The sequence below is a fragment of the Populus euphratica genome, unplaced genomic scaffold, assembly GCF_000495115.2.
Source record: "Populus euphratica unplaced genomic scaffold, PopEup_1.0 scaffold120.1, whole genome shotgun sequence".
Classification (NCBI taxonomy): Eukaryota; Viridiplantae; Streptophyta; class Magnoliopsida; order Malpighiales; family Salicaceae; genus Populus; species Populus euphratica.
Window position 1 is genome coordinate 27,050 of NW_011499918.1, and position 8,241 is coordinate 35,290.

General features: G+C 31.8%; 3 long non-coding RNA genes across 7 annotated transcripts in view; 2 read left to right on the forward strand and 1 right to left on the reverse strand.

The window, feature by feature from the left end:
* The first annotated feature begins 948 nt into the window (after positions 1–948).
* LOC105134773 (uncharacterized) overlaps positions 949–8,241 on the forward strand; it is a 20,084-nt gene continuing 12,791 nt past the window's right edge. For 3 of the 5 annotated variants that reach the window (XR_844060.1, XR_844063.1, XR_844061.1), the window contains exons 1-3: positions 949–1,072; positions 1,228–1,353; positions 4,246–4,370. This is a non-coding gene — a long non-coding RNA (uncharacterized LOC105134773). Of the gene's footprint in view, positions 1,073–1,227; positions 1,354–3,908; positions 4,103–4,245; positions 4,371–8,241 lie in introns of those variants that run through there. The other 2 variants (XR_844065.1, XR_844064.1) reach the window with 2 other exon arrangements.
* Positions 4,819–8,036, forward strand: LOC105134775 (uncharacterized). Its single transcript, XR_844067.1, has 3 exons — positions 4,819–4,833; positions 4,940–5,013; positions 7,950–8,036. It is a non-coding gene; the product is annotated as an uncharacterized LOC105134775 (long non-coding RNA).
* LOC105134774 (uncharacterized) overlaps positions 7,143–8,241 on the reverse strand; it is a 25,642-nt gene continuing 24,543 nt past the window's right edge. The window contains exon 2 of the long non-coding RNA XR_844066.1: positions 7,143–8,236. This is a non-coding gene — a long non-coding RNA (uncharacterized LOC105134774). The remainder of the gene's footprint in view (positions 8,237–8,241) is intronic.

Here is an 8,241-nt window from a genome sequence, read left to right on the forward strand (position 1 = left end):
GATATCACTTGATGACATAACAAAAAATTCAGTTTTTGTTGTTATGTGCTTAAAAAATCATGAAAAATATAGTTATTATTGGATATATTTCGTATATGATGAAATTGTATGTAGTTTAATAGAATAATAAAAAAATTTTAATATCAATATTATTTATTTCATGATATAGCAATAGTAGCTAAATCTACAATATTTAAATTAAAAATATTTTTTAATTATTTTATAATCTCAATTTGAAAATTATTTTTTTAACTACACACATTAAGCTATTTTTTGTTCAACCTGAATTTCAACCATAGTTTAAACCAAACATGTATTTTTTCAAACTAATCTTAACTAAAAGTATTTTTTATAAAATAACTTTTTTAAAATCACAACTATAGCAGCAACTTCAATACCAAACACATGCCATGAATTCATACATGTATAACAGTTTGTTTTTTAAATTTAAATTTTTTTTAAAAAAAATTAATTTTTAAAAAATAAAAAATATATTATTTTAATATATTTATAAATAAAAATTACTTTTAAAAAACAATTATAGTTATTTTTTTAAACATGTTTGTAATATTAAAAAAATAATAAAATATTATTTTAATATATTTTAAAATTATTAGTGTTTTTTTTAAAAAACATTACAGAGTATTGAAAATTGTAGCTTATTTAAAATATGATTATGATTATTTTTTAAAATAATTTTTAATTAAAATATATTAAAATAATTTTTTTATTTTTAAAATTAATATATTAAAGTAATTTAAAAAATATAAAAAAATCAAATTTCAACAAAAAAAAATATTAAAATTTTTAAAAATATAGCGTTTAACCAGTAACTTACTTTAAAGGAGTTCCGGATGTCACTTTCAAAGCGTTCTGGGATGACTCTCGTCTTCATTTTTCATTTTCATTTTTATTTTTTATAAGCATTTCTGATCGATATCCAATGATTTTCCTGTTTTTCGTCTCTCCAAAGGGAGTCACCACGATGCACAATGGGTTTCTTCTCTTCTGTTTTAAATCTGCTGCTTATTCGATGTGCTGTTCGAAATTTTCTCTATGTTCCAGGTTGAAGGTGTGGTGGTTTTCCTTTTGATTGATTTAGTTTGTTGTTGGGTGTTTGGCTCTCTGGTTTGTTTGGATCTGTAACAGATCTGCCATGAATATATGGTTCTCTCTATTTTCAAGCAACTGACTCTTTATCTTTTTCTGTTGTTTTATTCATGGCAGAACTCTCACCTGGAAGTAAACGGTGATATTTTCGTCTCTGTCATCTCACACCTCAATGAAATCCCTGGCTCGAAGAAAAAGGAGAGGAGATGCATGGATTCGCTAGTTATGTGATTGTACCCAGAGGTTAGTGGTGACAAAAAAAAAAAAAAGTAGTGTTTGAGAGAGAAAAAATGTAAGCAAGAATTTTTTTTAAAAAAAATCACGAATCGCGATTTACAAAAGCAAAGCTAAACACCCTCTGATAGCAGAAAGAAAAAGAATCAAAGAAAGGAAGTGAGGGACTCCTTCTGTGGTCACGGGACTCTCAAACACTGCTGACATGTTCCAGGATCAAAATGAAGAATTCTCCTATTCAAGGTTGTCAAAGAAAAAAAACGCTTTTTTAACCCTACATAAAATATATAATATAAACTCGAATAATAAAATCACAAATAAAATATTTTAATTAAATTGAAAAATCCAGTCTTGTAAATAATAATACAATAAAAATAAAATAAATAATACAAATATTCAAATACCTTAAAATACATAATTCAAATACAAATTCGTTTTTATTTTCATTGCATAGAAGTACAAGCCAATATCTTGCCATTCATATGGTTAAAACAATATCAAATGTGTAGTAGTCTCTCAAAACCTTACTGTCAATCAAATTATTCAGATCTAATAGCAGATTAAATAGCCAAAACAATATCAAATGTGTAGTAGTCTCTCAAAACCTTACTGTCAATCAAATTATTCAGATCTAATAGCAGATTAAATAGCCAAAACAATATCAAATGTGTAGTAGTCTCTCAAAACCTTACTGTCAATCAAATTATTCAGATCTAGTAGCAGATTAAATAGCCACTTGTCTTTATTGAAGAATAACCCTCATCAAATCTAGACACACATAAATTTTTTATGAGCTAAGATGGAAAATATTACACTGGAATAGAGCATGCAACAAAAAACTAACACTATGCACATATCAGCATATATAAAAACCTAATATCCCATAAAAAAACCAACAGAACCCTGTAATCTCGTATTATAAACTGTAAAATCTCTTATTTTTTCTCATAACTTATCTGTATTCACACTATAACTTATCTGCATTCACACTGATTGTTTTTCTGCAATTTAATGTTATCATTTTCTGATTGAAAAGATTTGCTCTCCCAAACAAACCTAATATCTGTTGAACATAAAGATTTACCCTGTAAAAAGCGTAAAAAACTACAAGCAGCCAGAGAGATGTTGGAGGATGAAGATCTAACTAAGAAACCAGAAGTACGTGTCCCCTCCTCTCTGCTAAATTACATAACCCTGATCAAGAAGGTATATACTAATTAATTAGTTAGCCATGTCAGTTGGACTAGTTTCATATGAAATTGTATTTTGTAATTAAATCTTTCATGCAAGATTGCAGGGATGATCAAGGTTTTTGTAGCATAGAGTGCAAAAATAGGCAGATGATTTTGGATGAAATAAGAGAACTAGAAGTGTCTACCAACCAAAACCAATAATTTTAATCTACATGAATGTGTTTTGTGCATTTTCCTTTTATGGAACATAGCTTTCCTATACTGTGACGATGCAAGTAAAATCCAAGGATTAGAACTTCTTAAAAACGAACTTTCCAAATCAATCAAAGCAGATTACGTGCCTGGGACCTGGGCTTATATATTATATAATTATAATTAGCAGATTAACAATTTTTCCCACAATTAGTGGGTCACGTCTTCTTAAAAACAACAACAGGCAACAACACTGTATACAGCCAGAAAAAAAAAAAACATGGCCCTCTTCTACATAATAAAACATGACAGAAAAGATGAGAATCCAACAAGCAAACCTGGTTATATATTTGTGCTGCTGGTGAGTTGAGAGGCGAGAGTGAAACCAGCAGCAGTCGAGAGGGAAATCAGCTGGTGTTAATTTGTTAGGGCTGAGACTTGAGATTATGAGAATTTGAGATTTGGGTGAGTGTGAGTGCACTGAATGGAGTGTCGGGCGCAACGAAATCAGGAGATGGAGTAGCAGTGAGAAGACCTGAATTTTTTAGCGAACTCGTGAACTCGGTACGCTTTTACCGATTTTCACGAGCTGAACCGAGTTTAACCTGATTTTATTAGTTTTCAAGTTTTAACCCGATTTCACACATTTTAGCTATTTTGCCTCGTAAAATCAGACGAGTTTAAGAGTCAAAACCTGTTTTTGACAACCATGCTCGATCCAAATATTTTCTATACGTGATTTTTTTGGTAGATGTTTATTAATAGAATTTATTTTTATTCAAAATTAATTTTTTTTTAAAAAGTGGTACAATTATTTTCAAACATTCTCTAAACATGTTTGTTTGAGAATGTGATTAAATTTGTTTTCTAAAATATTTTTTATTGAAAATTATAATAAAATGTATTTTTTTTTATTTTTTAAAATTATTTTTAATGTTAATATATTAAAATAATTTAAAAATATTAAAAAAATATTAGTTTAAAATAATAATAAAAGTTTTAACTTTTTTTTTTAAAGAACATTTCAAGGACTCGGTTTGGGCCCATCCCGGCATAAAGGTGAGTTTTAAAACTTTTTTCCTACCCCGGTCCCCCGGCATGAAGGTATTCTACGGTGAAATCAATCAACAGCACTATATAAACGGTCCATCTACTAACATTATTCATTGTTAGCTTGACAGGTTTAGAGAACGATACTGGTTTTCTCTTTAGCTCAGCCAAGACTTCATCATCTTCTCTCTCTTTCTCTCTCTAAAGAGATACGAAGAAATAAAAAAGAAAACGAAGAGATGCCTTTTTAGACAGCTATTTCTGTTTTAAATCTATTGTTTATTAGATGTTCTGTTCAAATCTTCTCTATTTCACAGGTTTAAGTTATGGTGGTTATTTGATTTATTTAATTATCCTTATGATTTTTTTGAATTTGGTTTTCTGGTTTGGTAGATCTGTAACAGATCGGTTCTCTCTATTTTCCCGTCTCTGTGTGTTTGTCTGTCTGTTGTTTTATACATGACAGGAACTCCCACCTACAAAAGAGGACTTGAACGTGCTAGAATGAAGAAAAAAGAAGAAGAGCTGCTATGTATCAGTTTATTTTATGTGCTGTTAAGAAAACTCTCTACTTTCAAGGTCGAAGTTATGGTATGATGGCTATTTGGTTTATTTAATTTGTTTATGGGATTTTGGTTGTTTTGTTTGCTTGAATCTGTAATCTGCCATGCCAGTGTCAAAGGTCTAGTCCCTGTGATACCAGTCATTGAACAGTTCTGTGTTTGTTCTAGAGAGGTATTGGAAATTCAACTTTGGCTCGTTTCTCCTAAAAAAATACTGCCCTTTTGGGTGTCTGTTCAGATAATTTGTTAGATACATGTGGATTGTGATCTCCAATCTCCTTAATGTCTTTCAGCTTTTGAATTCGCACATTCATAAACTTCATGAATATGACGAAGATAAAAGTTTTGACTAATGGAGTCTCTTTGTTCTCTTGAATTTATTGGGATGCTGGAGAAGACAATTGATGATGGCTAAAGATACTAGGGTGGTAGTGTGTCCTTGTGCCAGGAAATCACCTTTCCCTAACCATTGCCAGATCTAAAGATGCAAGGTAATCAGTGGATTTTGTTTTCCCAAATTCATTTATCTGGAGAAAATTGCGAACTTAAAATCCTTTCTGTTTATTGTTCTTTTCAAATTCATTTCTTTTTTGTCAGAAATTTATTTGAAAAAAAAAGGTAGCAGGTTAAAATGAGATTCTCATCACAAATTTTGATCTCTCCTTTATCAGGTAAAACCTTGATTATTTTTTTTTGTGTGCTTTGATATAAATCATTATGTCCTCTAATTCACTTTATTTAAATTGATTTATCAAATTTGTGTTCTAATTTAATGATGAAATTTATCATTATTTGCTTGAATTTTTAATACAAGAATGCATAGTAGCTAAGACACCTTACGGTTGAAAACATAATAGCATGCTAAAGCCAACTCTAATTAATGGACTGTTGGTGTTTCCTTAAACCTTGTGTTTTTTTTTTTTTTTTGCAAAAGGGCCAATGTTAATGGCATAGAGGGAGTAGAATTTTCAAATGTGAAGGTTTGCTTTTTTAAGCTCAATTGGCTGGAAATTAACATGTTTTTAACATGTTAAAATTATCTGGCACCAACATATCCTTTGTGCTAATCTGATTCATCATGAGATTACTAATCTGCAACTTACATTGATAACCCTGAATTTTGAAAGCAAATACCCCTCATATTTGTTTTCTTTCTTTTTTTGTAAGCTCCTTCAAATAGCTCGTTTGTTTTTGCATTTCAAAAGCGCTCTTAAAAAGTTTTGACTTTTTTTGTTTGCTTAATTTTGTTTTTTTTGTTTTCAAATCGTTTTAATGTACTGATGTCAAAAATGATTTTTTTTATAAAAAAACATTATTTTGATACATTCCCAAATAAAAAGCATTTTGAAAAATACCCGCTACCACAATACCAAATGGGTTCTTCATCTATAGTTTCATCAATTCTGCTGTGGTCTAAATTTTAGTGACGCTTGAATTGCAATTGAGATCAAAGGCACGACTATGACAAGATATTACTTCTCCCATGTATCATTTCTTCTTGATACCCTATTTTGTAAGACAATACCACCTTTTTCTTGGTTTATCGAATTCATCTATTATTATATTTTGATATTCAATTTCAAGTTTACTTGCATTTTCTCAATGACTTGGTAGATAGTTTTCTCACTCATGGTCTCAATAAATCTTCAATAATTTTTCTTCTTTCCAGTAAGCCTTTTCCAAATTATTTCAACTTTATTAAACACTCCTTTTATGTGTTTTGTTTCTCACTTTCTTTCCACTAAACAATAATTCCTTGGTAGAAATTGTATGATTAATCTTGAATTTCTTTATTTTTTTTTGTCATATTTTTTACTGCCTATTCTTACATTTCAATATTCATACTTCTTTATTCATTTCCTACTATTATATGAATAACATTTAAATTTTAGCATAGCTAAATGAGTGGTGCACAGAAGCCCAACACAAGTCATTACAAAGTCAAGCACACAATCGATTTAGAGAAATACCATGGCAGATTAAAACCCTAAACAATCTCTGACTTATAAAATAAGAAAAAAAAACATAAAAAAGCTTGCTCACAGAACTCCAGCTGCTTAGAGATCTTGAGAGACGACCTCATTGCTGTATCTCAAGAACCTTACAAGTAAGTTTTTTGTTTTTGAATTTCTATTTTGAGTCATGAAGCTCAATCGCTAAGTGAATTTGTTTGTTATTCATGGGTTGGTCCTTTTCTGGTTAGGAATTTTTGAGATTTCTTGTACAGATACATGTGACAATGGTAGATCTTAGTCCGTGTCCCATAAATGAAGCTATGGTTTAAGAAATTGGGGGTTTTGTGGTTTAGAGCTCAAAAGAATCTAGAGTTAAGTTCAGTAGCTGAATTATCCAGAGATAGGAGAGCAGAGAAGGATTAATACCATCAAGTATTTGATGGAATGTGTAAGGTAGGTGAAGTGTTTGAAGAAAAGACTGAGAGAAGGAAAGATGAGATATGAAAAAGAAGCATTATTAAAGAAATAGAATAATTACAAAGAATTCAGGAAGAAATCATAATGCTCCAGAATGAATAGAATTTTATCTTTGCTTCCTATTTACACAAGCACAAGTTCACCCACTTGAACTAACTGTTTATCCCCTGATTATAACTGTCACCCAAACAAACTACTAACCCTCTTAACAAACACTTTATAAGAACTGCTACGACATGTATGACTATGATGTTACCCCTTCGATCTTTGTTATCGATGCTTGTCCAATGTTATTGATGTAACCCTCCATTCCTGACTCGGCACCTGTCATATGAATCTTAGCATCTCCTGCAACCCTGTCCTTGTCATTGATTCTGGTCCAGTGTTATCCTCCATTCCTGACTCAGCACCTGTCATATGAATCTTAGCATCTCCTCCTTGGAGCTGGAAATTCTTGTGACAAAACACTGAATATCTGGTTGCTGTCCTCGTAGAATTATAAGGCACGTTTGCAATGTGTCTGGCAACGTAATTCATAATATCTGCAGAGTTATGTTCAAGGATGAAATATTCACTAACATCCAAACAGGTTGCAATTTGGTCAAGAATTCCTGAAATGACTTACAAACAGTAAGAATTTTACACCCATTGCGTTTAGGCGCTTTCACAAACCCATCTCTTTTCTGCTTCTTGTGTCGTGATCAATGAGTTTTGGCAAGCCACAGCTCCTCTCTTCAACCCTTGCAGCTGGTACATAGATCTCTTGTAAGATTATTTTGATGTTTTACTTGAAACAAGAATGCCCAAATTTTACATTTGGGTAGATGTGAATGTGAGTTTGACAGTACTATGGCATGGTAGATGCTTCATGAATTCTCTGCAACTGCATTAAGTTGCAGTGGCATATGGGATAAAATCAGAGTAAGTGGCTTTCATTCTTTGAATCGACTTAAGCTGGTTCGTGGGCTTTTGTTTGGCACGGATCATGTGGCATGCATGGTGAAGGGTTCCAGTCCCGCCCCTCCCTTCCCCACTTCCTCCCTTCCCTTCTCCTCAAAACAAACACTGAAGTAGTTGCAGCATTTTTTTTCATGCTGATCACTCTTTTAGTTTAACTTTATACATTCATTAATTGTTTCTGTGGTCTAAAGCAGTTTTTGTTTTTAATTTGATAGGGGAATGGACAGACATGGTTGGTTTTTCTCTGCTATTGGAGCACTGGCTGCCATTATCCAATTGAAACCTGAAACTCTCTCTCCATCTAGTACACGCGATGCTATCATAACCATGTGCGTTGTTGCTGTGCTCCTTCATATTGTAAGTAGTGCATGGGAAGTTAAACTTGCAGCTGGTCGCATCCACTCAATTGCTGCTGGCGCAAGTCTTCTGGCCAGAGCTCTCGCCATTGCTCTGCTACTCATAATCTGCGTCCCAAAAATTTGGTGGTTTCTGCTTTCCGCATGTGTG